Source organism: Macaca thibetana, chromosome 4 (assembly GCF_024542745.1).
Source record: "Macaca thibetana thibetana isolate TM-01 chromosome 4, ASM2454274v1, whole genome shotgun sequence".
Classification (NCBI taxonomy): Eukaryota; Metazoa; Chordata; class Mammalia; order Primates; family Cercopithecidae; genus Macaca; species Macaca thibetana.
In genome coordinates this window covers 14859867-14887422 of record NC_065581.1, presented here as the reverse complement: position 1 = coordinate 14887422, position 27556 = coordinate 14859867, and the positions used below count along the sequence as shown (strand labels likewise).

General features: G+C 45.3%; 1 long non-coding RNA gene across 1 annotated transcript in view; it reads left to right on the top strand.

The window, feature by feature from the left end:
- The window catches only part of LOC126953741 (uncharacterized), a 148334-nt gene extending 123828 nt beyond the window's left edge, over nt 1-24506 (top strand). Inside the window, exon 4 of the long non-coding RNA XR_007725339.1 lies at nt 24418-24506. This is a non-coding gene — a long non-coding RNA (uncharacterized LOC126953741). The remainder of the gene's footprint in view (nt 1-24417) is intronic.
- Nucleotides 24507-27556: the final 3050 nt, after the last annotated feature.

The following is a 27556-nucleotide window of genomic DNA, read 5'->3' as shown; positions in this document are numbered from 1 at the left end:
CGTCCTTTCTCTGGAGTAAATGGTAACATTTACTACAGCTTTTTTGAGTTCTGTGAGTCCTTGCAGCAAATCATTGAATCTGAGGGTAGTTGTGGGGACTCCAACACAGACATGGATGTGTAAAGTGCTTTGCTCAGTGCCTGGCAGAGTCTATTTGGCTCTGCTTTTGCCTGACTTCTGATCCTTGGCTTGTCCATCCTTTCTAGCCCCGTAATCCCAATTGTGACCCTTTGGACCCATTGACTAACTTTGCTCGTTCTGTTTCCTCTAAGAATTGTTCTCTGGTAACTTCATTTTAAAGAATAAAATATCTAACCTCAGTCGTTTGGTTGAAGGCAGCTCTCTTCAAAGCTTTGGCCTGTGTAGGCCTAATAATCTGTGGCCTTGCCGATGTTTAACTCTTGATTTGTGTCTATGTCTTCCCTCCTGTGCTAGGTTACAATTTATGTCAAGTGAATAGTGCCTCTTCTTTCCTTGTCATCCACAGTGCCTGGTGCCTGAGAGGATGCTGTGGCCTAATGGGAAGGACCTGGGTTTTAGAGTCAGCGAAAGCTGACCTTGAATCCAGCTCAGCTATGTACCTGCCACATCAGTCTGGGCAAGTTGCTCCACCTCTCTGAGCTTCAGTTTCCACATTTGCAACATGGGCCTCACATTTCCTATTTCACAGGGCTTCCGGGGGTTTGATGGTATCCTGGCCAGCTCAGACTTAAGACGTGGCTATGCCAGTATTTAGAGTTAGGTGGCCCACTTATGGGGGTTGTGTGCTTTGCATAGATAAAACCTCTCTAACAGGCATGGAATATTGGACGAGAACACGAACTCTGCCCTCAACCAGGGTTCGGGAATGAACAGGCACGGCTAATGGGCTTCAGGGCAGGACAAGAGATAAAAGCAGGTTACAGGTAGGGACAAATAATCACTGTTGCTAAGATTGGTTGAAACCTGACCATATGCCAGACTCTGTTCTAAGCAATTAACATGTAATATACTCCCAATCTTTCCAATCCCTATAAAGAAGGCCTCTTTTTTTTTTTGAATTAGGAAACTTAGACACAGAGAATTTAACGAACTCACCCACAGCCAGGAAGTGGCAGAGCAAGGACTGAGAGGCAGTGATCCAGAGCCATGCCCCTAACCATAATACCATATGGCCCTCATTGAACTAACTCCCTGCCAGAGTGCTAACACATCCCAGGCAGGAGAAGCCTGATGAAAACAGAGCTCTTTATTACTGGAAATATAATAAACTCTCCTGGGAAATACGTTCTCAGAGAGCTGGGCAGTAAAACTGAAGTTACAGTAGCGTGAGAGGTGCCCCACCCTCACCCAACCCTTGTATCAAAAGAGCTGGGCCTCTGAGATTAAAAAGGCCTCTGAGATTAAAAGGCACACCTGCCGGGTGCCGTGGCTCACGCCTGTAATCCCAGCACTTTGGGAGGCCAAGTCGGGCAGATCACGAGGTCAGGAGATGGAGACCATCCTGGCTAACACGGTGAAATCCCGTCTCTACTAAAAATACAAAAAAAAAAAAAAAAAAAAAAAAAAAAAAAAAGATTAGCCGGGCGGGTGGCGGGTGCCTATAGTCCCAGCTACTCGGGAGGCTGAGGCAGGAAAATGGTGTGAACCCGGGAGGCGGAGCTTGCAGTGAGCCGAGATTGCGCCACTGCACTCCAGCCTGGGCGACAGAGCGAGACTCCGTCTCAAAAAAAAAAAAAAAAAAAAAAAAAAAAGGAAAAAGAAAAAAGGCTTCTCCGTACTGGATGGAAAGAGATAAGGCCAGGAGATAAGCAGCACGGAACATGAGGCTTCCTGAAAGTAGCAGCAGCAGAGACGGCACAGGATACCAGAACCGCTGTGGACATAGGTTGATAGGTCCCCCACATGCAGTGTTGGCCCTGGAATGAAAGCTCTGTAGATTCTGACACTGGTGGGCCTGCAGAAGAACTCAGGATAGCAGCAGCCAAGCACTGCAGCCCAGACATCAGGATGGCACATCTCCTTTACTCCTTTTAAGACTTCTGTATTGGAATATGAGAAAGAACAGGAAAACTCACAAGCCCTAAGTGTCCAGTTCAATAAACATTTATAAACTGAACCTAATCCCTGACCAGGGTTAAGTATCGAACTGTGACCAGCACCCCGGAAGTACTACTTTTGCCTCCTCCCTGTCATTCCTCCCCAAGGTCGCCCCTTTCTTAACATCTAAAAAGCTTTGGGTACATTTTACCAGATTTTGATCTTTATACAAGTGGAATCATTCCTGTACTTTCTTTTGCATCTTACTTCTTTTGCAAATGTGGCTGTGGGTAGGTATCATTCATTCACTCTCATTGCAGCGCAGGATTCCATAGAGTAAATATCCCACAATATTTTCATGTATTCTATTGCTGATGGGCATTGGGAGTAGTTTCCAGTTTGGGAGTTTTGAGGAATCATAGAAAGCCACAAGAGGAGAAGGATTGAGAATCTCACATCGGTGGAACTAGGAACAAATTCTTACCATAATGCCTTAGGAGGCACAACATGAGATTCTCAGAGATGTTTGGAGAGGAGGACTACTGGAAAACAGAGGCAAGGATCTGGAGGACTGAAAAGGGAGGGGGTGGCTCAAAATTTGCCTTTATTATTACTTAATTTAATTTAATTTAATTTAATTTTAAGTTCCAGGATATATGTGCAGGATATGCAGGTTTGTTACATAGGTAAACGTGTGTCACGGTGGTTTACTGCACCTATCAACCCATCACTTAGGTATTAAGCCCAGCATGCACTAGCTATTTATCTTGAAGCTCTCACTCCCCCAGCTCCTCACCCACAGGCCCCAGTGTGTTTTGTTCCATCCCTGTGTCCATGTGCTCTCATTGTTCAGCTCCCACTTATAAGTGAGAACCCGTGGTGTTTGGTTTTCTGTTCCTGTGTCAGTTTGCTGTGGATGATGGCTTCAAGCTTCATCCATGTCCCTGCAAAGGACATGATCTCATTCCTTTTCATGGCTGCATAGTATTCCATGGTGTATATGTACCACATTTTCTTTATCCAGTCTATCATTGATGAATATTTGGGTTGATTCCATGTGTTTACTATTGTGAATAGTGCTGCAATGAACATACACATGCATATATCTTTATAATAGAATGATTTATATTCCTTTAGGTATATTATCCCAATAATGGAAATAGCAGTAATGGGAACCAAACACTGCAGGTTCTCACTTATAATAATTACTGGGTCAAATGGTATTTCTGGTTCTAGGTCTTTGAGGAATTGCCACACTGTCTTCCACAATTATTGAACTAATTTGCATTCCCACCAATAGTGTGAAAGTGTTCCTATTTCTCCACAGCCTCACCAGCATCTGTTGTTTCTTGACTGTTTAATAATTGCCATTCTGACTGGTACGAGAGGGTCCTCATTGTGGTTTTGATTTGCATTTCTCTAATGACCAGTGATGTTGTTTTTTTCATGTTTTTTGGCCACATACATGTCATCTTTTGAGAAGTGTCTGTTCATGTCCTTTGCCCACTTTTTTTTTTTTTTTCTGAGATGAAGTCTTGCTCTGTTGCCCAGGCTGGAGTGCAATGGTGTGATCTTGGCTCACTGCAACCTCTGCCTCCTGGGTTCAAGCGATTCTCCCACCTCAGCCTACTGAGTAGCTGGGATTTTAGGCACCCGCCACCACACCCAGCTAATTTTTGTATTTTTGTAGAGATGGGGTTTCACCATGTTGGCCAGGTTGGTCTTGGACTCCTGACCTCAGGTGATCTGCCTGCCTCAGCCTCCCAAAGTGCTGGGATTACAGGCGTGAGCCACTGTGCCCAGCCCTTTGCTCACTTTTTAATGGGGTTGTTTTTTTCTTATAAATTTGTTTAAGTTCCTTGTAAACTCTGGATATTAGACCTTTGTCAGATGGATAGATTGCAAAAATTTCTCCCATTCTGTAGGTTGTCTGTTCACTCTGATGATAGTTTGCTGTGCAGAAGCTCTTTAATTAGATCCCATTTGTCAATTTTTGCTTTTGTTGCAATTGCTTTTGACATTTTCCTCATGAAATCTTTGCCCATGCCTACATCCTGAATGGTATTGCCTAGATATTATTCTAGGATTTTTATAGTTTTGGGTTTTGCATTTAAGTCTTTAAGCCATCTTGAGTTAATTTTTGTATAAGGTGTAAGGGAGGGGTCCAGTTTCAATTCTCTGCATATGGCTAGCCAGTTCTCCCAGCACCACTTGCTAAATAAGGAATCTTTTCCCCAATGCTTGTTTTTGTCAGGCTTGTCGAAAATCAGATGGTTGTAGTGTGTGATATTGTTTCTGAGATCTCTATTCTGTTCCATTGGTCTGCATATCTGTTTTTGTACCAGTACCCTGCTGTTTTGGTTACTGTAGCCTTGTAGTATAGTTTGAAGTAGGGTAGTGTGATGTCTTTAGTTTTGTTCTTTTTGCTTAGGATTGTCTTGGCTATATAGGCTCTTTTATGGCTCCATATGAATTTTAAAGCAGTTTTTTTTCTAATTCAGTGAAAAATGTCAATGGTAGTTTAATGGGAATAGCATTGAATCCATAAATTACTTTGGGCAGTATGGCCAGTTTCATGATATTGATTCTTCCTATCCTTGAGCGTGGAATGTTTTTCCATTTGTTTTTGTCTTCTCTGACTTCCTTGAGCTGTGGTTTGTAGTTCTCCTTGAAGAGATCCTTCACATTCCTTGTTAACTGTAATCCTATTTATTTTGTTCTCTTTGTATCAATTGTGAATAGGAGTTTATTCATGATTTGACTCTCTGCTTGTCTATCGTTGGTGTATAGGAATGCTTGTGATTTTTGCACATTGATTTTGTACCCTGAGATTTTGCCACAATTCCTTATCAGCTTAAGAAATCTTTGAGCTGAGATGATGGGGTTTTCTAGATATAGGATAATGTCATCTGCAAACAGAGACCATTTGACCTCCTCTCTTCCTGTTTGAATATCATTTATTTCTTTGTCTTGCCTGATTGCCCTGGCCAGAACTTTGAATACTTTGTTGAATGGGAGTGGTAAGAGAAGGCATCCTTGTATTGTGCTGGTTTTCAAGGAGAATGCTTTCAGCTTTTTCCCATTTAGTACGATATTGAAACTTTGCCTTTGTTTTTACTACCATTTGGTACATGTGGGTTGTGAGGATTGGAAACAATATATGAAACACCTAACTTGGCACCGAGTAGGCACCCAATAAATGGAAGATGTTGATATTGTTAGGCATGTGCTGATAGCTGATGTTAACTTTATGAATCAATCTTTATGTTTAACAAAAATGGGGCATGATAACAAGGAAGAGAAAGGTGTGCAAAGTTATATGTAGACCAAGTGGGTGCTGCGGTCATTCTTGCCGGAGGCTACAGAGGCTTGTCTTACTTCATTCAGGCTGCTGTAACAAAATATCATAAACTGCCTATAAATAATAGAAATGTATTTCTCACAGTTCTGGAGGCTGAGAATTCCATGATCAATGTGCTGGCAGATTTAGTGTCTGGTAAGGGACGATTTCCTGGTTCATAGATGGTACCGTCTTGCTTTGTCCTCACATGGTAGAAGAAACAAATGGGTTCCCTTGGGTCTCTTTTATAAGGGCAGTAATTCCATTCATGAGGGTTCTACCCTCCTGACCTAATCACCTCCCAAAGGTGTCACCTCAAAGTACCATCACCTTGGGGGTTAAGATTTCAACATATGAATTTCAGGGGGACATGAATACTCAGACCATAGCAGCAGTCTGGGAGGGCTGCAGGCCCAGAAAAGAGCCAGGGGAGGACTCCAGACAAAGTTTCATCCAACCTCTTCACTTTATTTTTTATTTATTTTTTTTGAGATGGAGTTTCACTCTTGTTGTCCAGGCTGGAGTGCAGTGGCGCCATCTCAGCTCACCGCAGCCTCCACCTCGTGGGTTCAAGTGATTCTCCTGCCTCAGCCTCCCAAGTAACTGGGATTACAGGTGCATGCCACCACACCCAGCTAATTTTTTTGTATTTTTAGTAGAGACAGGGTTTTCCCATGTTGGCCAGGCTGATCTCAGTTCAGATACTTTAGGTTGTAGGTAACAAATCTTGCCTTGAACTAATTTAAACAATAAAGACAATTTGTTGGCTCACATAACTGAAAGAGTTCAAGGTAGGTCCTCACTTAGGAGCATTTGGATCCGGGTTCAGGTTCTTTTTCCTTTGATTTCTTTCTATTGAATATTCCTTGTGGTGTGTGTTGGCTTCATCCTCAGGCTGGCTTCTAGAATAAGAAATCTCTTTTACAGTTTCAGCTGAAGTCCTGAGATTCATTCTGATCAGACTGGGTTAGGTCGTAAGACTAGCCATGGCTGGGCGCGGTGGCTCACGCCTGTAATCCCAGCACTTTGGGAGGCCGAGGCGGGCGGATCACCTGAGGTAAGGAGTTCAAGACCAGCTTGACCAACATGGAGAAACCCCAGAAACAAAATTAGCTCACCGTGGTGGTGCATGCCTGTAATCCCAGCTACTCAGGAGGCTGAGGCAGGAGAATCACTTGAACCTGCGAGGTGGAGGCTGCGGTGAGCTGAGATGGCACCATTGCACTCCAGCCTGAGCAACGAGTGAAACTCCGTCCCCCCCAAAAAAAAGACTAGCCCTAAACCATTATGTGTGTGTGTGTGTGTGTGTGTGTGTGTGTGTGTGGCCAGGTGATAGAACACACAATGGCTTTTCTAAGGTTCCTTGGTCCAACCTCTGGAGCTATGGTACAACTGGCATCCCTAGAAGGAAAAAGCATGAATGCTAAGGTGAAGGAGCAACCGAAAGGAACCCACTTTATCACTAAAAAGATGAAGACAGGTTAAATAAACCACCCCAAATCACACTCCTAGTCAATAGTGATTATTAGTTTTGCGCTAAAGTCCAACTGATCTCCACGGTCAAAGCATTTGACAAGAAGTCCTCTTATTGGTAAATACAAAACCTGTTATCGATTTCAGCATCATACACTACCTCAAACATGGTAGCTTAACAGTCACAAATTATGATTTCTCCCAGTTCTGCTATCTGGGCTGAGCACAGCTGATTAGCTATTATGTTCCACGGGTTTCACTCAGCAAATGTCTGGTGCCTCCTCCAGGATGCTGGAAGAGCTGCTATTATGTGTTTATCACTCCACGTGAACTTACCAGTAGGATAGAGAGACCTCTTCACTTGGTGGCCCAGGCCTCTAAAACAAGCATTCCAGAAGGATAAGCCTCTTCTTGTGTCATTCTTGTCAAGTTTCACTGGCCAAGGCAAGTCATGTGGCCAAGTCCAGAGTCAATGTGGGAGGGATCTACACAAGGTGGTGAATATAAAAAGAAGTAGGTTATTGGAGTCCATCCAGGGTGACCACCATGGCAGTGTGCTCTTGCTCTCCTTCTCCAATATAGAAAAGATTCTAGGCCAGGCGCGGTGGCTCACACCTGTAATCCCAGCACTTTAGGAGGCCGAGGCAGGCGGATCACGAGGTCAGGAGATTGAGACCATCCTGGCTAACATGGTGAAAACCCATCTCTACTAAAAATACAAAAAATTGGCTGGGCGTGGTGGCAGGCGCCTGTAGTCCCAGCTACTCAGGATGCTTAGGCAGGAGAATGGCGTGAACCTGGGAGGCGGAGCTTGCAGAAACATCTTTTTTTAAACTCCCCTCTTCGAAGGGAACAACTATTCCTAGTTAGTTCAATCAAGGGTTCAGTGTCTTGTGAGAATCCCATCAATGGGCCATCAGGGGACCCTTGCTGGGTTGTGGCTGCATGGCCATTGCTGGGGAAGAGTCTGCTGGCAGCTCTGCAGCTAATGATATTTGCAGTTTCCATTACAACCTCGCTTTCACAATATAGATTGTCCCAGATGCACACTTTGGAGTATGGAGTTTTACTTCTTATTTTATTTGGTTTTATTTCTTAAACATAGGCTGAATGTTAAGTTGCTTGACGTGTGTTTTTCCCTTTAGGTTTTATTTTGAGAGCTTTACATGATTAAAGCCATAGTAGGAGGCATTTCAGATGCCCGAGGCATACGTTTTACTTTGGGTATTCTCCTGGGAAGAAAGAGGAGAGTCTACCAGAAGGGAGGCCATTTGTCTCCCATGCAGTGGTCTCATCTAAGGCTGTTGCGTGCTGTTCAGCTAATAAATGTTTCATCTCTGCTTTCCCAAGGACCTGGATGATCCATCCACTTTTTATTGGTTGTTAGTATTCCATCACTTCTTTTGCTAAATAGAACATCTTTAAAATTGGTATGTTTTTCTTATAAATCTTCCTCATTCCGTTATTTTCTTTTTCCCCTTCTACTATAAAATTAGTTGAAATATATTAAAGTTTCTAAATCCCAGGGTTAAAATTTGTCAAGCCCAACATTCTTTTTTTTTTTTTTTTTTTTTTTTTTTTTTTTGAGATGGAGTCTCACCTGTGGCCCAGGCTGGCGTGCAGTGGCACGATCTCGGCTCACTGCAAGCTCTGCCTCCCGGGTTCACGCCATTCTCTCAGCCTCCCAAGTAGCTGGGACTACAGGCGCCTGCCACCACGCCCGGCTAGTTTTTTGTATTTTTTGGTAGAGACGGGATTTCACCATGTTAGCCAGGATTGTCTCGATCTCCTGACCTCATGATCCCCCACCTTGGCCTCCCAAAGTGCTGGGATTACAGGTGTGAGCCACTGTGCCCGGCTTTTCTTTTTTTGAGACGGAGTCTGGCTCTTGTCGCCCAGGCCGGAGTGCAGTGGTGCGATCTCGGCTCACTGCAAGCTCCACCTCCCAGGTTCACATCATTCTCCTGCCTCAGCTTCCGGAGTAGCTGGGGCTACAGGGGCCCAACATTCTTAACATCATGTAAATTTGTTTGAGGTGGTGTGAGAATATTTCTTTTTATTTGCTGTTTTCCTTCAAGGGCCATGATACAATAGTTGTCTCAATTTAGCTCCACCTCTTTCCACATATGAATGTTGTCTTTAAGTTTAGTATTTTATTATCTCTCCTCTCATTTCACGTATCAGTCTGAGTTATGTTCTGGGTCTTTTATCTTCTAACTTGGCATTTTTTGGGGAACTTACTCAATTGATGTGCCCACCCATTTTAGCTGTTTTTCTAACTCTCATTTCATGGCTCATAAACAAATAAAAAATTTCAGAGTGTGGCATTTTTGGTAACTCATAGTGGGACATGTTTTGCAGTCAAACAATGGCTACTTCTGGTAGATTTCCAGACTGAAAACAGTCAAATTTCTACCCGAGTCTAGAAAATGGAAACTGGGTGTCCCTGCGTCCCTTTCTGAGATACAGAAGCTTGGAGAATGCCCTTAAATATCTTATAGTTTTTGGCATTTCTGAGTCTGTAGAACGGGTTTCCTGAGTATTCTCTTTTTTTTTGTTTGTTTTTTGATGGAGTTTTGCTCTTGTTGCCCAGGCTAGAGTGCAACAGCGTGATCTCATTTCACTGCAACCTCCACCTCCTGGGTTCAAGCGATTCTCCTGCCTCAGCCTCCCAAGTAGCTGGGATTACAGGTGCCAACCACCATGTTTGGCTAATTTTTGTATTTTTAGGAGATACTGAGTTTCAACATGTTGGCCAGGCTGATCTCAAACTCCTGACCTCAGGTGATTCACCCACCTTGGCCTCCCAAACTGCTAGGATTACAGGCATGAGCCACTGTGCCTGGCCGTTCCTGAGCGTTCTTTAGAGACTGAGCCTACTGAAACACAAAAATGACTGCCAACCTTAGTGATGTTTGCTTCCCGCTTAGTAAAACTGAAAACCATTTGAAGGTAGAAGACCACAGGACAAGTAGGACTTCAGCCATTTCACTTGGACAGAGCAACTGAAGGGTGTTCCAGCCACACAGAACTAGGACCTAGCAACTGGAACTGGACTCCCTCGGAGCTGAAAGGAATTTGAGATATCAGGTCCATTTTCATGTATTGACTGACCTTTTCCAGCCAAGTGATATTCTTCCCTGGCTTAGAACAATTCTTGTGAATGATTTACAGCTCTGCTAGGGTTTAACTATCCACCCTTTTTGGATGCCCAAGCCAAATTCTACACAGCAGGTGGATTAAGCTTCTGACTTGGTTTATCCTTGTAATATAATCTGGATGTTTGTCCCCTCCAAATCTCAAGTTAAAATGTGATGTGTGATGTTGGAGATGGGGCCTGGTAGAAGGTGTTGGGTCATGGGGGCAAATCCCTCATGAATGGCTTGATGCTGTCCTCCTGGTATTGAGTGAGTTTTTGCTCTATTAGTTCCCAGGAGATCTGGTTGTTAGAAATTAAGCCTGGCATTTCCTCCCTTCTCTCTTCCTTTGTCTCTTGCCATGTGTTGCTAGTCCCCCTTTGTCTTCTGCCATAAATGGAAACTTCCTGAGGTCCTCACCAGAAGCAGAGGCTGGCACCATGCTTCTTGTGCAGTCTGCAGAACCGTGAGGCAAATAAACCTCTTTTCTTTCTAAATTACCCAGCCTCAATATTCCTGTATAGTGATGGAAAGGGACTAAGACACCTTGTTGGGGATTGTGGGAAGTCCTGGCCAGACTCATTTATATGGAATACCTAGGCTCTGTGATGAAGGTGCAGATAAAGGAAGGTTACATAGCTTGGAGCTTAGATGCAGAAAAGGGAACCTTTACAAGAGAAGGGATAGCAAGGATTTTAAGGTCTGGAATCTGGATGTTAGGCATGGGAAGCAGGGCTTACTGAGTGACAAAATCTTTGCTTTGCATGGTGGCATAGGTTGTTTTGGCATGCAGGCATGGACCTTCCTGAGGAGAAGAGGGAGGATCAAAGCCAGGAAGTCCCATTGTTGGGTTTTTTTCTTGGACCTGAGAAGTGGCAGAGAGGGCAGCTGCCATTGGTGATTTGTGCTCCCTTCCCACAATAAAGTTGTTGCTTTCTCAGCCCATCTAGATCGAGGTAGGGCCATGAAAGCGAGTTCTAGTCAATGGAATGTGGGCAGAAATGATGATGCCACCTCTAGTCCTGGCCCCAGAACCTTCCTACATGTTTTCTCTTTCCAGGAATGCCAAATGACCTCAGCCCCCAGGGCCAGGGCATGGGGACTATGTGTAGAAGATGGCAGAGCTTCTGTCAGCTCTGTTCACCATGGTTGTGTGAACTGAGTTTCCCTTCCCCATTCTCCTCCTTCCCTCTGTCCCCAACCACCAGTTTCTACCATTGATGTGAGCGAAACTAAATAACTCTGTATCTTGTGAAGCCCCTAAGAATTTGGAGTGTGCTCATTATGACAGACAGCATTAGCCTAAGTAACACACAGGGGATTCCTTATTCTTCATGGGTTCCTGGCCATTGTCCCCACCTTGGACATATCCCCATGAGGCACAGTTAGGGGACACGGAGAAGCCATCCTTGGTGAGCCCTCTCCTTGGTCTGAGCTGTTCTTTCCTCTTCAGACATGCTAAAACTCGTGAGCAGAAATGATTACTATACTTGAGTTTTACTTGAGTTTTCCAGAGCCCTCCTCTGGAACAAAGCCTGATTCTTTCTAACCTGGGCCTAGGACGAAATTGCTTTTGATTACTATCTGCTATTCTCTATGCAAACAACAAGCATTTATTAAACCCGTGGTTTTATCTGGCTAGTTTTGGGCTGGACAGAGAGAGATAGCAAAGAACACAGTCTCTCTTTCCAAATATTTTATAAATTTAGTAGAGAAGGAGGAGATTCATGCAGAAGTCAGCTAGAGGATAATATGATGCCATATGGGAATAGATTCTATAGGCATTCAGTGAAGGCATAGACTTGTGTGGATTGGCTTTATTGAAGAAGATACTAGGAGATCGAAGGGTTCTACTTGGCCTTGGAGGGAGACTGAGAACCACAGAACAATGAGTAAGGATGGGCTCTAGTGTGAAGCCTGATATCCTCCTGCTTAGCACAAAAAGAAATTGTCCCCTTTTCTTTGGAGCAGAGGAATTAGGTTTGGCCCAGTGAGATGGAGGCTCTCAGGTAACTGCAGCGGGCCAGAAGGGTGGGGAAACTGGGTGAGATGGACACATCTTGCCTCACAGGGATCCCACAGGAGGGGAGGAATTCAGGACCATGGGTTGATTCCTCTTGTCTCCGACCCCTGGAAGGGACGTGTATTAGTTTGTTTTCATGCTGCTGATAAAGACACACCCAATACTGGGAAGAAAAAGAGGTTTAATTGGACTTACAGTTCCACATGGCTGGGGAGGCCTCAGAATCATGATGGGACGTGAAAGGCACCTCTTATATATATGGCAGCAGCAAGATAAAATGAGGAAGAAGCAAAAGAGAAAACCCCTGATCAACCCATCAGATTTCGTGAAACTTATTCACTATCACAAGAACAGCACGGGAAAGGCCAGCCCCCATGATTCAATGACCTCCCCCTTGGTCCTTCCCACAACTTGTGGGGATTCTGGGAGATACAATTCAAGTTGAGATTTGGGTGGGGGCACAACCAAACTATATCAGGACCCTACTTCCCTGGGGAGCTCTGCGATAGCGCATATCCTCTTAAACCAGGAGTGTGCTGAAGGCAACGCATTTTGGCTTAAGACAGTTGATTAGAATTTTGTGAGCCAGTTGTTAAACACACCTATTATTATAAATTAAACTATAGCCTGGGTGTGGTGGCTCATGCTTGTAATCCCAGCACTCTGGGAGGCTGAGGCAGATGGATCACTTGAGGTCAGGAGTTTGAGATGAGCCTGAGCAACATGATGAAACTCCATCTCTACTAAAAATACAAAAATTAGCCTGCCCTGGTGACATGTGCCTGTGGTTCATGTCACAGGCACATGTGATGGGAGGATCACTTGACCCTGGGAGGTGGAGGCGGAGGCAGAAGTTGCAGTGTGCCAAAACTGCACCACTGCACTCCTGCCTGGGTGACAGAGTGAGAACACATCTCAAAAAACAAACAAATATATATATATATGCCTAACATGAACTTATAACTAAATAAATAATAAAACTAAATAAGTGAACTTATAACTAAATAAATTAGATTAAAATAAATATAATAAATACTCAAAAGTCATCACTTCTCAGGTGTTTTGCTATTTTTTTCTTTACTTTTCTTTCTTTCTTTTTTGTTTTTTTTCTTTGAGACAGAGTCTTACCTGTTGCCCAGGCTGGAGTGCAGTGGTGCAATCTCAACTCACTGCAACCTCTGCTTTCCAGATGCAAATGATTCTCCTGCCTCAGCCTCCCCAAGTAGCTGGAATTACAGGTGCCCGCCACCATGCCCAGCTAATTTTTGTATTTTTAGTACAGACAGCATTTCACCATGTTGGCCAGGCTGGTATCAAACTCCTGACCTCATGAGCCTCCCGCCTCAGCCTCCCAAAGTGCTGGGATTACAGGCGTGAGCCACCGCACCCGGCCTGTTTTGCTGTTTTTTATTATCTATGCTCTAGAAGCTCTTTATGACTGTTGTCACTGTATGGTGATCTTATAGGTTGACTTGTGTCCCCTCCCTCCACAAATTCATATGTTGAAGTCCTCACCCCCAGTATCTCAGAACGTGACCTTATCTGGAAAGAGGATTGTTGAAGATATAATTAGTTTAGTTTAGATGAGGTCATTAGGGTGGGGCCCTAGTCCAATATTACTGGTGTCCTTATAAAAAGAGGAAGTTTGGGCACAGAGAAATACGCACACAGGGAGGATGTCATGTGAAGATGAAGGCGGAGATTGGGGCGATGCAGCAGAAGCCAAGAATCGCCCAACATGGCAGCAAACCATCAGGAGCTAGGAGAGACGCAGGGAACAGATTTTCCCTCGAGGTTCACAGAAGGAGCCCCCCTTGCCCACACCTTCGTCTTGGACTTGCAGTCTCCTGAACCATGGAACAATGAATTTCTGTTGTTTAAGGCACTTGGTTTGTGGCACCTTGTGATGGCAGCCCTAGGAAACTCACCCCGGTGGAAATATGACATTAGGTATCTACAAGCTGGTGAACATCATCTCCCCATACTCCTCGTCCAGTGACTTTGCATTGTTAGCTTGAAATAACCACAGCAACTGATTTGTAAACAAACGCTACAAATCAGGGCTGGATTTATTGTCTCATCCGTTGTCTAGACAAGGGGTTGGGAACTACAGCTTGTGGGCCAAATCTGGGCCCCCACTTGCTTTCATAAAAAGTTTTATTGGGACATAGCAGGGACACTCTTTTGTGTTCGTGTTGTCCACGGCTGATTTGGCACTACAATGGTCCCGTTGAGTAGTTGTGACAGAGACCGAATGGCTCACAATGTTAACAGTATTTACTATCTGGCTCGTAAGAGTCAAATTTTACGGAACCCTTGGTCTAGACTTAAGGAAGTGAGGGAGATAATATTAAACATAGAGATAAAACTTTAAAGTCTGCCTATCAATAGCCATTACCTTGTGAATGACACAAAAAAAATTGAGACAATCTTCCTCCAGTCTTTGACAACGGTATCTGATTCTGTAAAGGAGTTGTTCCTATCATTGACGAATGAGTGGAATTCCGACACAGATCTCAGTTGTTTCACTTTCCTTTTGTTTGCATAAATGAAAATAGCAACCAACAGCCATCCCGGAACTATACTTGGTCATCAATTGCCACATTGGTTGACTACAGAGAAGAGAGTTTGTCAAAAATCAATGGAAGTAGCTGGGTATGGTGACTCATGCCTGTAATCAAAGCACTCTGAGAGGCCAAGGCAGGAGGATGGGTCAGGAGTTCGAGACCAGCCTGGGCAACATAGTGAGACCCTGTCTCTGGTTATTATAATATTTAAAAATAAAAATAAATAAAAATCAATGAAAGCATACATGAGAATCAATTGGCTGTGTAGAATTTACCAGATTGTGTGTATTATATAGCAGTAAAGTTTAGACTAAACCTATGTGTTTATATCTACTCATGTACACATTTTCTCTCCCAGAGAGCCACTTGTTAAACATTTACCAGCACACCACCTCACCTAACCTCTATGCAACACCTGCAGCTGGGCAGAGGACACACAGTTCGTGGAACTGTTGCCATATAACTTTGGCCTTGGCTTGGTTTCACCACCGTGCTGCCTAAGGGAGCACAGTTGGTGGAAACAACTGCGGTAGGAAGGCCCAGTGGCACGAAGGAACTGGGCTTGGCTACTCCCTGCCCTGGGGGATGGACAGCACATCCCAAGCTCCAGGGGTGAAGCAGGCCCCCTGATGAAAGGGTGCCAATGCAAACCCGAGGTTGGACTTGCTCCCACCAGTGATAGAAACCCTTCAGCAAGGGAACAACAGGGTGACAGGCCTGATTTAAGAAGCCAGATTTGGTAACAATGTGAAGGACAGATTGGACGGGAACAACCAGCTCCGGGGCTGTCACAATCTGTGCTTTAGTAAACAGAGCTCAGAAAGTCAGTGGCTCTGCCCTAGGCGTGTTTTTTTGGCATTCGTAAAAAAGACTTGCAAAATGTTAAGAAATGGGATCCTTGCTTGATTGTGGAAGTCTCAATGGAACCCCAGAGCCTACAAAACAGAAAAATAGAAAAGCAATTCTGAAAAGCTTTGCCAAATGGCTGTCATGTGGCTTTCTACCATCCCTCTGTTGCTTTCTAGGTGCCTATTAGAAATGAAGAAATAGTTGGGCAGCAACCTTTCCTTGAAACAAGCAGATATGGATGGAAGGCCTCGATTTGAAACTAAGACTGTGTATTTGCAGGAACTTGACAAGGCTCTTGGATTCCATGGAGAAGATATTGGGTGGGGTCACCCACAGCACCTTGGGTTCATCCCTAGCAGGGCATGTCAACTCTTACCTGGTCTTCCCAGCCCGTGACAGCAGATGCTGGGACAGTTCCTCGCCACACAGCAAAAGCTACTCATGACATCGCAAACCCCTCACTACCCAGCAAGGCAATGACTTCAGTCAGTGTCCTGTCCTCAGGAGGGTCTTCTCAACAGCAGCTTCTTTCTCCCAGGCCCCTTAGGTGGGAAGGATTTAAGAAACTTTAACTAGGCTGGGCGCGGTGGCTCACGCCTGTATTCCCAGCACTTTGGGAAGCTGAGGCAGGCAGATCATAAGGTCAGGAGATCAAGACCATCCTGGCTAACACAGTGAAACCCCGTCTCTACTAAAAATACAAAAAATTAGCCGGGCCCGGTGGCGGGTGCCTGTAGTCCCAGCTACTCAGGAGGCTGAGGCAGGAGAATGGCATGAACCCAGGAGGCGGAGCTTGCAGTGAGAAGAGATCACGCCACTGCACTCTAGCTTGGGTGACAGAGACAGACTCCGTTTCAAAAGAAAAACAACTTTAACTTAGGCCAGGTGTGGTGGCTCACACATGTAAACCCAGCACATTGAGAGGTTGAGGTAGGATGATTGCTTGAGCCCAGGAATTCCAAGACCAGGCTGGGCAACATAGTAAGACCCCATCTCCCTCTAAAAAAAAAAAAAAAAAAAAAAAGAAACTGCAATTTGATGCTCTGCCATCTGGCATGCAGCCCCAGACTTGTGCACTGCATTGGGTTCAGAACTGGCTGCTGGGCTGGAGCCTTTCTCCCAGTGTGGGGCTGGCCAGGTCTGCCTGTTCCTAGGGTCCCTGCTGAGTGTTACAGATGTCCTAGGACAGGGGTACAGCCTGGTTCATGGCAGTCCTCCTGTGGCCCTCAGAAATGGATCCTCACTGCTGGTTCCCAACCCACTGGGCTTGTAACCTGCTGAAAAATATTCAAGTAACTGCCTATCTGCATGCATATGTTCAGTCAGGATACTGACTGACGTCACTGACTTGCTGGGTGGTGAGGGCTTATTGCTAGAATTTTCTTTTCTCCACTGAGCACAGGACTTCAGACATGTGGTGGAAACGACAGTGACTTTGGAATCAGCCAGATTCGGCTAAACTCTATGCTTTGCTGAAAGGTAGCTGTGTGGTCTTGGGCAAATAGTTAACCTCTCTGAGCCACAGTTGCTTTTCTGTAAAAAGGAGGATCAGACTGTCTGTGTCGGGTTGTTCTGAGGATTAAAAGAGATGACATAGATAGAGAGACACCCCAGTGTGCAGCACGTGTCGGTTATCTGTTAGATAATATAGATAATATCGTAGATATCAGCTAATACCAATGAGACCTGTTTGCTAGGATGTTCTTCAAATGCATATTCTTATTTGGTTGCTCTAGAGCTGGGCCTGAGATGCTGCATTTTAACAAACCCCCAGATGATGCCGATGCTGCTGGCCCCAGACCACACTCTGAATAGTGAGATGTGACATTGACCTTGGCTTCCTTCCTTGCACCTGCGGCCTCCAACTCCTGCCTTATCCCAGAGGGAAGCCCTTACTTCAGGCCAAAGACCCATGATCTTCCTTCTCCTAACTCACCACCCAGCCTTGTCAGGAGATAAGTCCCCTGACTTCCATAACTCAGGCGAACTAATGTCAGAGGAGGGAGAAATGAAACGTGAGTGTGTGTGGCGGGGAATTTAAAATTAGAACAATCAAGGTGAGCAGATCACTTGAGGTCAGGAGTTCGAGACCAGCCTAGCAAACGTGGCGAAACCCCGTTTCTATACTGAAAATACAAAAAAAAAAAGTTAGCCAGGCATGGTGGCAGGCACCTGTGATCCCAGCTACTCAGGAGGCTGAGGCAGGAGAATCACTTGAACCTGGGAGGCAGGGGTTGCAGGGAGCCTTACTGCACTCCAGCCTGGGTGACAAAGTGAGACTCTGTCTCAAAAAAATAAAAGTGAGGCCGGGCGCGGTGGCTCAAGCCTGTAATCCCAGCACTTTGGGAGGCCGAGACGGGCGGATCACAAGGTCAGGAGATCAAGACCATCCTGGCTAACAGGGTGAAACCCCGTCTCTACTAAAAAATACAAAAAGCTAGCCGGGCGAGGTGGCGGGCGCCTGTAGTCCCAGCTACTCGGGAGGCTGAGGCAGGAGAATGGCATGAACCCGGGAGGCGGAGCTTGCAGTGAGCTGAGATCCGGCCACTGCACTCCAGCCTGGGTGACAGAGCGAGACTCCGTCTCAAAAAAAAATAAAATAAAATAAAATAAAAGTGAAAATAAATAGAATTAGAACACTGAACAGGATAGAGGCAATAACAAGCAGTCAGCACGGCTGGGTGAGTGCAGCTCCATTCATTCCTAAAATCTTAAGCACATCATGGCTTAAAAAAACATACGATGAATGAACCACAGAGAGCTGGGATGTGGAAAAAATTTGGAGGGAGCTCATGGCTCTGTCCCTGAGCTGATATAAGATATGGAAAAGTTGCAAGAGGGAAGGCGAAAAACAATGTGGATGCTTATGTGGATCTGTGCTCTATCCAGTTTTCATTCCTGGAAATGCACCTTTTCTTCTGTATTTTATTTTTGTCACTGAGTGCCTTTGTGTGAAACCTTTTGGTGCATGCCTCTCTTTCAGCCAGATGTCCACATTCTCCTCCTTGAGGCCCAGCCTGAATGCCATGTCCTCTTACAGCCCTTAGTAGAGTAGTGGGTTTCTCCAAGCCGTCCTGGTCCCACTGTGTCAAACTGTCCCAGTCGCAGGAACCGTAGCAGCCCCCTGACTCTCCCCCAGCCCTGCTGGATCTCTCTAGTCCTGCCAGGCTTTCCCTCTGGGTGAGGACCAATAGGGAGTCCCTTAGTGTTTGAAAATGGCTGTGATGGCCATGGAGGCACCACCACAGCTCCCCACAACAGACGCCACACTGTTGGTCTGGCTACTATAGTTGGGATTCTGTCTGCCTCGAGAAGGCCTCATGAATGAGGAACCTGTGTGACTTTTATCCTGTTCCTCTCCATCAGACTGTGGATTAGAGTGAGTGGGTGGGGATTGCAATTCTTTCCCCCCACACCAGGTCACAGCCTGCACTGGGACAGTGACAGAGCTTTGACTGACCCGGTTTTTAGCTCATCTCCCCCTTCTTAGGAAGATGGCTGTGGTCCAGAAGGAGTTAGCTGGGAAGTTTCTCATCCGGGGCTCTGCTGGCTGTTGGTGTTGACCCTGTACAGCTGTCTGAGGAGCTTCGTAAAGGCATCAGTTGTTCTAAGTATCCAAATAGACAGCTCCATTTCCCTTTCCCATGAAGCTTCTCAGTTGTTCTTGCAAATAGAGCAGCTTCCTGTCCATCTCCCTCTCTCCATCAAGAAGCATGTCTGTCTTCTGAACTGGGTTTTTTGTTTTTTTTTTTCTTTTTGAGATGAAGTCTCTCTCTTGTCAACCAGGCTGGAGTGCAATGGCGCGATCTCGGCTCACTGTAACCTCCACCTCTCGGGTTCAAGCGATTTTCTTACCTCAGCCTCCCAAGTAGCTGGGATTAAAGGCATCCACAACCACAGATTTTTTTTTTTGTATTTTTAGTAGAGACCGGGTTTCACCATGTTGGTCAGGATGGTCTCGAACTTCTGACCTCAGGTGATACGCCCCCACCCCTCGGCCTCCGAAAGTGCTGGGATTACAGGCATGAGCCACCGCGCCCGGCCTGTATTCTCAACTTCTATAGCCACCTTCACTTGTCTCTGTTTCCTATTCCATTCTTTTTTACACATGCATTATCTCAGACTGGGCTGGATTGTCCTGGAAGGCAGGATTCATGTTGGAAAATATGTTCTCAGTAGGGGAGTGAAAAATTCGTACGCTTTTATACCATATCAGTCTTATTAAGCCCGTCTCTGTTAGACCTGAAATTGATTTTCATGTCTTATCTTTGTCTCATCTCAGCTTAATATTGAGCAACTCTTGAATGTTTTAGAGTAGTTGTGATGGGCAGATAGACCATTTGCTGTACCACATAGATTCTAGGAAAAAATATCACCAGGCCATTTTCAAAGTCAAAAGCCACATAATTTAGTGTTTGGAAATACAAGATTTTTTTTTTTCTTTTTCCTCAAGTGCGGAGACTAGAAAAGTAAGCTGGAATGCCAAACACTTGTTTTGAAATTCTTTTAAACATTATAATGGATATTCCTTATGTTTGGCTTTGGAAACAATTCTCTCCAGAGCTATAAAGAGCTCCCTCCGATCCTGGCCAGCGGCTGAGGCCGCGATGCTGGAAAAGTTGCCTGCCTCGGTCTGGGAGTGGTTCTGTTCTTTCTCATCAGTAGTGGGAGGAGCCAAAGAGGATTGAGCTCTAAAGTGTGGGCGTCTTTTAGAGCAGTTAAGGCCGGGCGTGGTGGCTCAAGCCTGTAATCCCAGCACTTTGGGAGGAGGAGACGGGTGGATCACGAGGTCAGGAGATCGAGACCATCCTGGCTAACACGGTGAAACCCCGTCTTTACTAAAAAAATTCCAAAAAAACTAGGCGGGCGTGGTGGCGGGCGCCTGTAGTCCCAGCTACTCGGGAGGCTGAGGCAGGAGAATGGCGTAAACCCGGGAGGTGGAGCTTGCAGTGAGCTAAGATCCGGCCACTGCATTCCAGCCTGGGTGACAGAGTGAGACTCCGTCTCAAAAGAAAAAAAAAAAAAAAAAATCAATGGCTCTGGCAGAAGAAAAAGGGTAGGGGGAAGGACAACTCAGATCTTGGATCATAAATCCAAGCATCTCTTTAAGTCGCTGCTCCTTCCTTCCTCCCACTCCCAGGTTGCACTCATGCAGAATTGCAGAATCATCAACAAGAGTGGGTTTAAATTTGGTTGCACTGGTAAGGGTAAGGCCCCGGCATGACCGTAAATCACAGGGGATGGGGTGCAGCCGCTGGAACTTAATGGGATTATTCTATGTTGTGACTCCTGCTGGGCAACCCGACCAGGGAGAAGCCTCTGAATCCACACTAAAATTGCTCTGCACTCCATCAGCTGGAAAGGTGTCATATTGCGTTGTGTCACTGACTCCAGAGTTCTTAATTCAGAGCGGCTGGTTGACCTCTGCAGGAAGGAGTGGCCTCTTTGGGCTATTTCCTCCTCGCTGTCTCATCAAACTTTGCTTTTGTGGAGTTTGGGCAGCAAATCTAATTGGTGGCTCTGTGGACTTCCAGGTGACTTTTCTGTAGCAGCACTTCCATCGGAGCTCCTTCCTCTGCCTCTAGGACCCGCGTTTTATTTTAGTTTAGTTTTTTTGAGATGGAATCTTGCTCTGTTGCTTAGGCTGGAGAACAGTGGCACCATTTTGGCTCACTGCAACCTTCGCCTCCCAGGTTCAAGCAATTTTCCTGCCTCAGACTCCCGAGCAGCTGGGATTACAGGTGCACACCACCACGCCCTGCTAATGTTTGTATTTTTAGTACAGATGGGGTTTCACCATGTTGGCCAGGCTGGTGTCGAACTCCTGACCTCAAGTGATCCCTTGGCCTCCCAAAGGCTGAGATTATAGGTGTGAGCCACCATGCCCGGCCAGTGCCTGTGTTTTGATCAAATCTCTAGTCACCTCTTCCTGGCCCAAGAGGTTCTGGAGAGCAGCACCTCTCAGATCACGGAATTGAAGCTGGTTGGACGCGTATGTAAGTTTGGCTGTTACTTAAATATGTGGTCACCAGAATAGCTAATTAACATGCTTCCCCTCCCCCTCTGCCATCCCCTGCTTAGAGAAAGGAAAATAATGTTTTATTTTTAATTTTTTGGCTTCTCTGATTTTGCTTGCTATTTTTGGCCGAAAGTCTATTTTATTAAGTTTAAAAGCATCTCTGTTTTGCCAGGAGTGGAGAAATAGAGCAACTTGCCAGCAGTACCTGAAGAGACCAGGGTCTTCTGGGCCGTAGTGTTACTCTGGGAAGCCTGGTTTCCACAGGAAGCATGCTATTGATTTTTGCTTCTCATGCTGGAGTTTCATAGTAATGCTGTCTTTTTAGTATTAGGGGACTGGGTGATGAGTTTCCTTTTGGTATTTCATCTGTTTACAGGCCACCACTGACTGAGCACCTACTACCTGCCCTGTGCTCTGTTCTGAGACACAGAGATGAATGGCATGTGTCTTTAGTGCTTGCGAGGCTCAGGGAGTAGCGAGGAAGAAAGTTATGTAAACTGCGGATTGTAATGTAATGTGATCAGTGCAGGTGTGTGTCTATTTGCAACACAAATGCTTCCAGGCATTGCCAGCTTGTGGGTACAGATGAGGTCAAATGCACTGTCAGAACTCACATTTCACTGGCCAGGCCCCTCCCCCATCACTCAGAACCTCAGCCATTTATCGCTGTGAGTCCCTGGGGTCTTGCTCCTGTTCTTTGGCTCGGGCCCCTGTGCTGTCCCTGCCCTCCAGATCCACTGCTGGGCTCCTCTGCTGCTTGTATTCCCTGGGATGACCCTTGGGCTTCTGCCAAAAGCCTGCTGGCTCCTGCTTCCCAGGCCCACTTGATGCCTCAGTCCTCACTCACATCCCTGAACTGAGCCACACTCGGTCCTGGGCAAGAAGAGAGGGGAGAACATGGCTCGCCTCTCTTTTGGGTTACATTTCTTTTTTTTTTTTTTTTTTGAGACGGAGTCTCGCTGTGTCGCCCAGGCTGGAGTGCAGTGGCCGGATCTCAGCTCACTGCAAGCTCTGCCTCCCGGGTTTTTACGCCATTCTCCTGCCTCAGCCTCCCGAGTAGCCGGGACTACAGGCGCCCGCCACCTCGCCTGGCTAGTTTTTTGTATTTTTAGTAGAGACGGGGTTTCACCGTGTTAGCCAGGGTGGTCTCGAACTCCTGACCTCGTGATCCGCCCGTCTCGGCCTCCCAAAGTGCTGGGATTACAGGCTTGAGCCACCGCGCCCGGCCTGGGTTACATTTCATCACTGGGCACAAAGCAGCATGTCTGGGCTCCTGTGTCTCACAGCTCCTCTTTCAGCCAAGTTTCAGCAGAATTTGGACATAAATCCATGGGGCCAGGTCAGGGTCCAACATCTCGTACAAACACAATAAGCACCTTCTTGCAGACATCACCCCCATTGAGTAAGTGCATACCTCTCTTTCTCTTACTTCCTTCTGCCGTGCATCATCTCCTTAAACAAATGGCTTCTGCCAGCCACTGTTCAGTTCATTAGACATGCTCAGACTTAATGCTTCTTAAGGATGTCCTTTTCTTCCTGCTCTCACCATTTTATTTCAGGTCCTCACGACCTCACCTGAACTGTTGCCATAGTTTTCTAATTGGCTTTCCTTCCTCTGGTCTCTGCTTCCTTCCACCCTGTACCCGGAGTTACTTCAATCAATGACCATCCTTGGAAAGGGTCTGTTCTGAGTTTGCCTTATACAGAAATTACCTTGCTAATTAGAGCAAGGTCCCAGGATATGATTAAAATGACATTGCTGGCGATTGGCCTCTTATATATTTTTTATATATACAGTTTTTACCTTACCCACCTTCCAAACAGAATTTGATTTCATCTGATTCCATGAATCATTCTTGTTATTCCTAGCCCATCAATATCAAGGGGGAAATGGCCATTTAGAATCAATGTCTTTATTTGTTCCATCTGGATATTTATGCAATTTGAAAGCATTAGAACTCTTATGAAGAAGATGGTCCTTACCAAATTTCAGAAATGAAGACTGGATTTAGGCCAACCATGGCTTTATTCACGATGGGCTTTAATGATGGTATCTGAAATGGATTCACTGGAGAATGCGGTCCTGCCCTGGTGCCTCATGTTTCTGAACTGATAGAAACCACTGGACAAACAGAGGTGGAAGCTGGGAGAAGTCAGGATATTAACTAGGCAGCACCGGATAAATCACAAACCAAGATGCCACAACTTCCTCAAAGGGTTGACTCATAGCATTGACCAGTGCCAAAGGCTACAACAATAGTAGCCTTAAAAAAAAAAAAAAGTTTCACTGAAGAACTGTAAGCACTGCCTATGCATTAAATTAACACTGGGGAACATTTTTATCATAATGCAATACAATTTAGATTTTTCTCATTGTTTTCATTTTGGAGAGAAACGTGAGCTCCTCGAAGCCTTTTGCTGAGTATATGTGTCACTGCATTTGGAGACCCAGATGCTGGGAGATACTGGAAGTCTGTGTCTAGAGCGGACTTTGCCTGTGGAGCTGGAAAATCTTCCTCCTGACTCAGTTGCTCCACTCCAAGAAGATACCAAAAATATTGTGCAAAGAGAGGAAAGTCAGGATCTTGGTGAAGGGGGCAGCCTCTTCCATCCTCTTAATCAAACAAAGAAAATTTCGTCGTTGTATCCTTACAGTCCTTTGTTGTAAGGTAAATGCTGTAGAAAGAGATCCCAGCAGGCTGGATTAGACAAGGAAATCTCCACAATATAAAAGGAAATTGCCCTTGTCTCTAAAGGATGGGAAGGATTTAGACAGCTGGAGGCAAGCACATTCTCCATGGGGAAAGGGGCAGTGGAGATGGAAATGGAATTCATGGGATTCATGGATTCCTGAGACAGAGGTCGGGAGCTTTGCTATGGAAGAGGAAATGTGTTGGGAAATAGTAGGAACCGAAGTTTCTAGGCAGAGCAGGCCTTTATTATGGAGGGCCATGAAAGACAGGAAAAAAAGTTTCTATTTACCCTTGCAGGAAGCTGGAAGCCATGGAAACTTTTCAGCAGGGGAATGACAATAACAAGACAGATTTGGAGAGATAAAGCCTGGATTTGAGGGCGTTGTTTATTTTCAATATCATGAAAATAAAACAATAACAACAAAAACTGCTGAGACTATGGAGACTGATTTGTTATGGGAAGAGAAAGTGATGTCAAAGGTGCCACCAGGGGTTGGGCTAATAGAGACTAGGGCTACCCAAAGACACGAGGAGGGGCTGCTGGTCTGGAGGGAGGGTTATGAGTTTACTTTTGCCTGTTTGAGTTTAAGAACATGATGAGAAACCCAAGTGGAGCTCAACAGTGGGGCTGCTGCCTGAACCCCTGGAGACTAAACCCGCTTAGAGGTGATGATTGAAAGAAAGTGTGAGCCTGGAAAAATGTTCTCTTAGAGAAAGTGTGAAGAAAGGAGAGCAGGGGCCCAGGATTGGGCCTTGGACTGGAGGTTGAAGAGGAACCTGTGAAGGAAACAGAATGTTCCCAGCCAAGGACTCCCTGGTCCTGCAGGATGCCTTGCCGCCTGCTGCCCAGCGCACGGCAACCATTGCTACCAAAACAGTGCCAGCTCCAGCTTGCTGCAGAGAGAAGCGATGCAGGGCTGGAAGCCAGCAGCAATATTGACGTGATGTGCTATGTTATTTGACATACCCACTTTCGTGTCTACTTGAGGGCACCCTTTCAAATCTGGTGCTGTCTGTCAGGCGCAGTATCCACGTTATCAATGGTTTAAGCTGATACTGTAGAAGGGTCCTGTAATTAGGGTTGCCAGATTTAGCAAATGAAAATATAGGCTACTCAGTTAGATTTGACCAAATAAACCATGAAAGTTTTTTAGTGTAAGTATGTCCCAAATATCATATAATATATACTTATATTTTAAAATGTGATTATTTCTCTGAAATTCCAATTTAACTGGACATCTTGTTTTTCATCTGGCAATCTTTCTATCCTCTGATAAATCTTCTGACCTCAGTTTTAAGGGGGCCATGATCACACCTTTTCTTGGCATGTGGTCCCTCTTCCCCAAGGCACATTTCAATCTCTCTTTTCCTTCCCCCCCATTGAATAAGATGGTATTATTCAGAATCAACAGGCCATTGTTCTACACCAACCATGTGCTTGGCGGGGCCCTAGGTATTTTCACATATACAATATCAGAGTTTGCAACTTGTTCAGGGGATAGAACTTGAAAATCAGGTGTTCTTGGCAGACTATCACAGACGTAAATTTTTTTTTTTTTTTGACAGAGTCTCACTGTGTTGCCTAGGCTGGAGTGCAGTGGCATGATCTCGGCTCACTGCAACCTCTGCCTCCCAATTCTCCTCCCTCAGTCTCCTGAGTAGCTGGGATTACAGGCATGCATCATCACGCCCAGCTAATTTTTGTATTTTTAGTAGAGGCAGGGGTTTCACCGTGTTGGCCAGGCTGGTCTCAAACTCCTGACCTCAGGTGATCCGCCTGCCTTGGCCTCCCAAAGTGCTGGGATTACAGGCGTGAGCCACCGTGCCTGGCCATAAATGTAAAATAATTTTACCAGCAATTCTAGCAAAGCCATGGAGGTGGGAAAGAAGCCTCAACAATGGTTGAGACTGAAAGGGATGTGCGGGCATGCAATGAAACATGACAATAGAAAAATACATACATCCAAAGTAGAATCATTATGTTTTTAAGTCATTCCATTGATATTTTTGAGAGGCAGTTTATTGAGATATGTATTTTTGTTCTCCCTGTTGTATTTTCACCTTCTCCATTCCTGAGAAACCAAGTCTTGTCTTATAAGACCAAAGCATGACTTGTTGGTACCCAGAAGACAATTCCACCTGATATTTGTTGTAAAGGCCCTTTGAGTAGGATTACACTGGGCCTTCTAGGAAAGGAGGGGGATGAAATAAAATGTTTACAGTTGAGAAACTGAATTGGGTTGGTGGGTGAGGAGTGGGAGAGTCCATGAAATTAAGGGCAGGACTGGCTTTGGGATTTCTAAACATGGGAGGTCCTGGGCCCTGAAGGGGTCTAGAATAAGCCAAGTGGCATAAAAAAATTATTTTGAGCTGAAGGCATTTGAGTTCATGAAATCTCTTATCTACCTAAAAGCAGAGCCTCCCAAAAGAACTCAGTTGTTATAAATCCCCTCCTTGGAAGCAATTCTAATCTTCTCTTCTTAGAAATGAGAAATTGGTACCACAATCAAACAGATATTGTTACAAAAAGATCATATTTCCCTTTTATTCTCCTATGGGCACATTTATCTTTCTAAAAAGTCATTTGCTTTTCCCTAAGTGCCATTTCTTCTCCGCTTCTAAGAAGTCATTTGTTTTCCCAGAAGTGCCCCTCTGCCCCTCCCCTTCCCCTAACAGGATAGCGTATAAGCCCCGAATTCTAACTGTCTCCTTGAGACTCCTTGAGTCTTTGTGAATTCCAGTGTGTACATATACAATTATAATGTTTTTTTTTCTTGTCCTAATCTATCTTTTGCCAGTTTAGTTTGCACATCCCCAATCACCGAACCTAAGAGGGTAGAGGAAAAGTTTTTCCTCCCAGACAGTCCCTCTTGTGCTAAGTGCCTCCTGAGGATTGTGGCAGGTTGCCCATAGGGTTAGGGTGAGGGTCCCATGGGTGTATCTGTGGACAGTGACTACATGGGGGCTCCCTGAATTCTTTCAGAGTAGGATGTCCAGATCTTGCCAGACAACCAGTGCTAAACAGAAGCAAAGAGAGAGGGAGTGTTGGCCACAGTGGCAGCCCCCACAGCTCAACCTTCTGGTACATTCCTTCCCTCCTTGCTTATTCAAGTCCTGGTACCACATAGCACTCACAGTGGCATGGCGGGAAAAAGAAGCCTCAATAATGATTGAGACTGAATTTCCTACCAGCCAGGCAGGTGGGGATCAGAAGCAGAATAAATTTAATTCAGAACTATAAAAAAATCCTATTCTTGCCTCTTTGTGTCACAGACAAACAAACATTCCTTTTTCATTTTTCTTTTTGTTCATTGTTTAATCTAAGAAGTCACAAGAGCTACAAACCTGGAAGAAAAAAAAAAGTCTACTGGAGAAAAGCCTAACATTGAGAAAATTATATCCATTAACTTAATCCCATCCCCTAACCCTGGGGTTA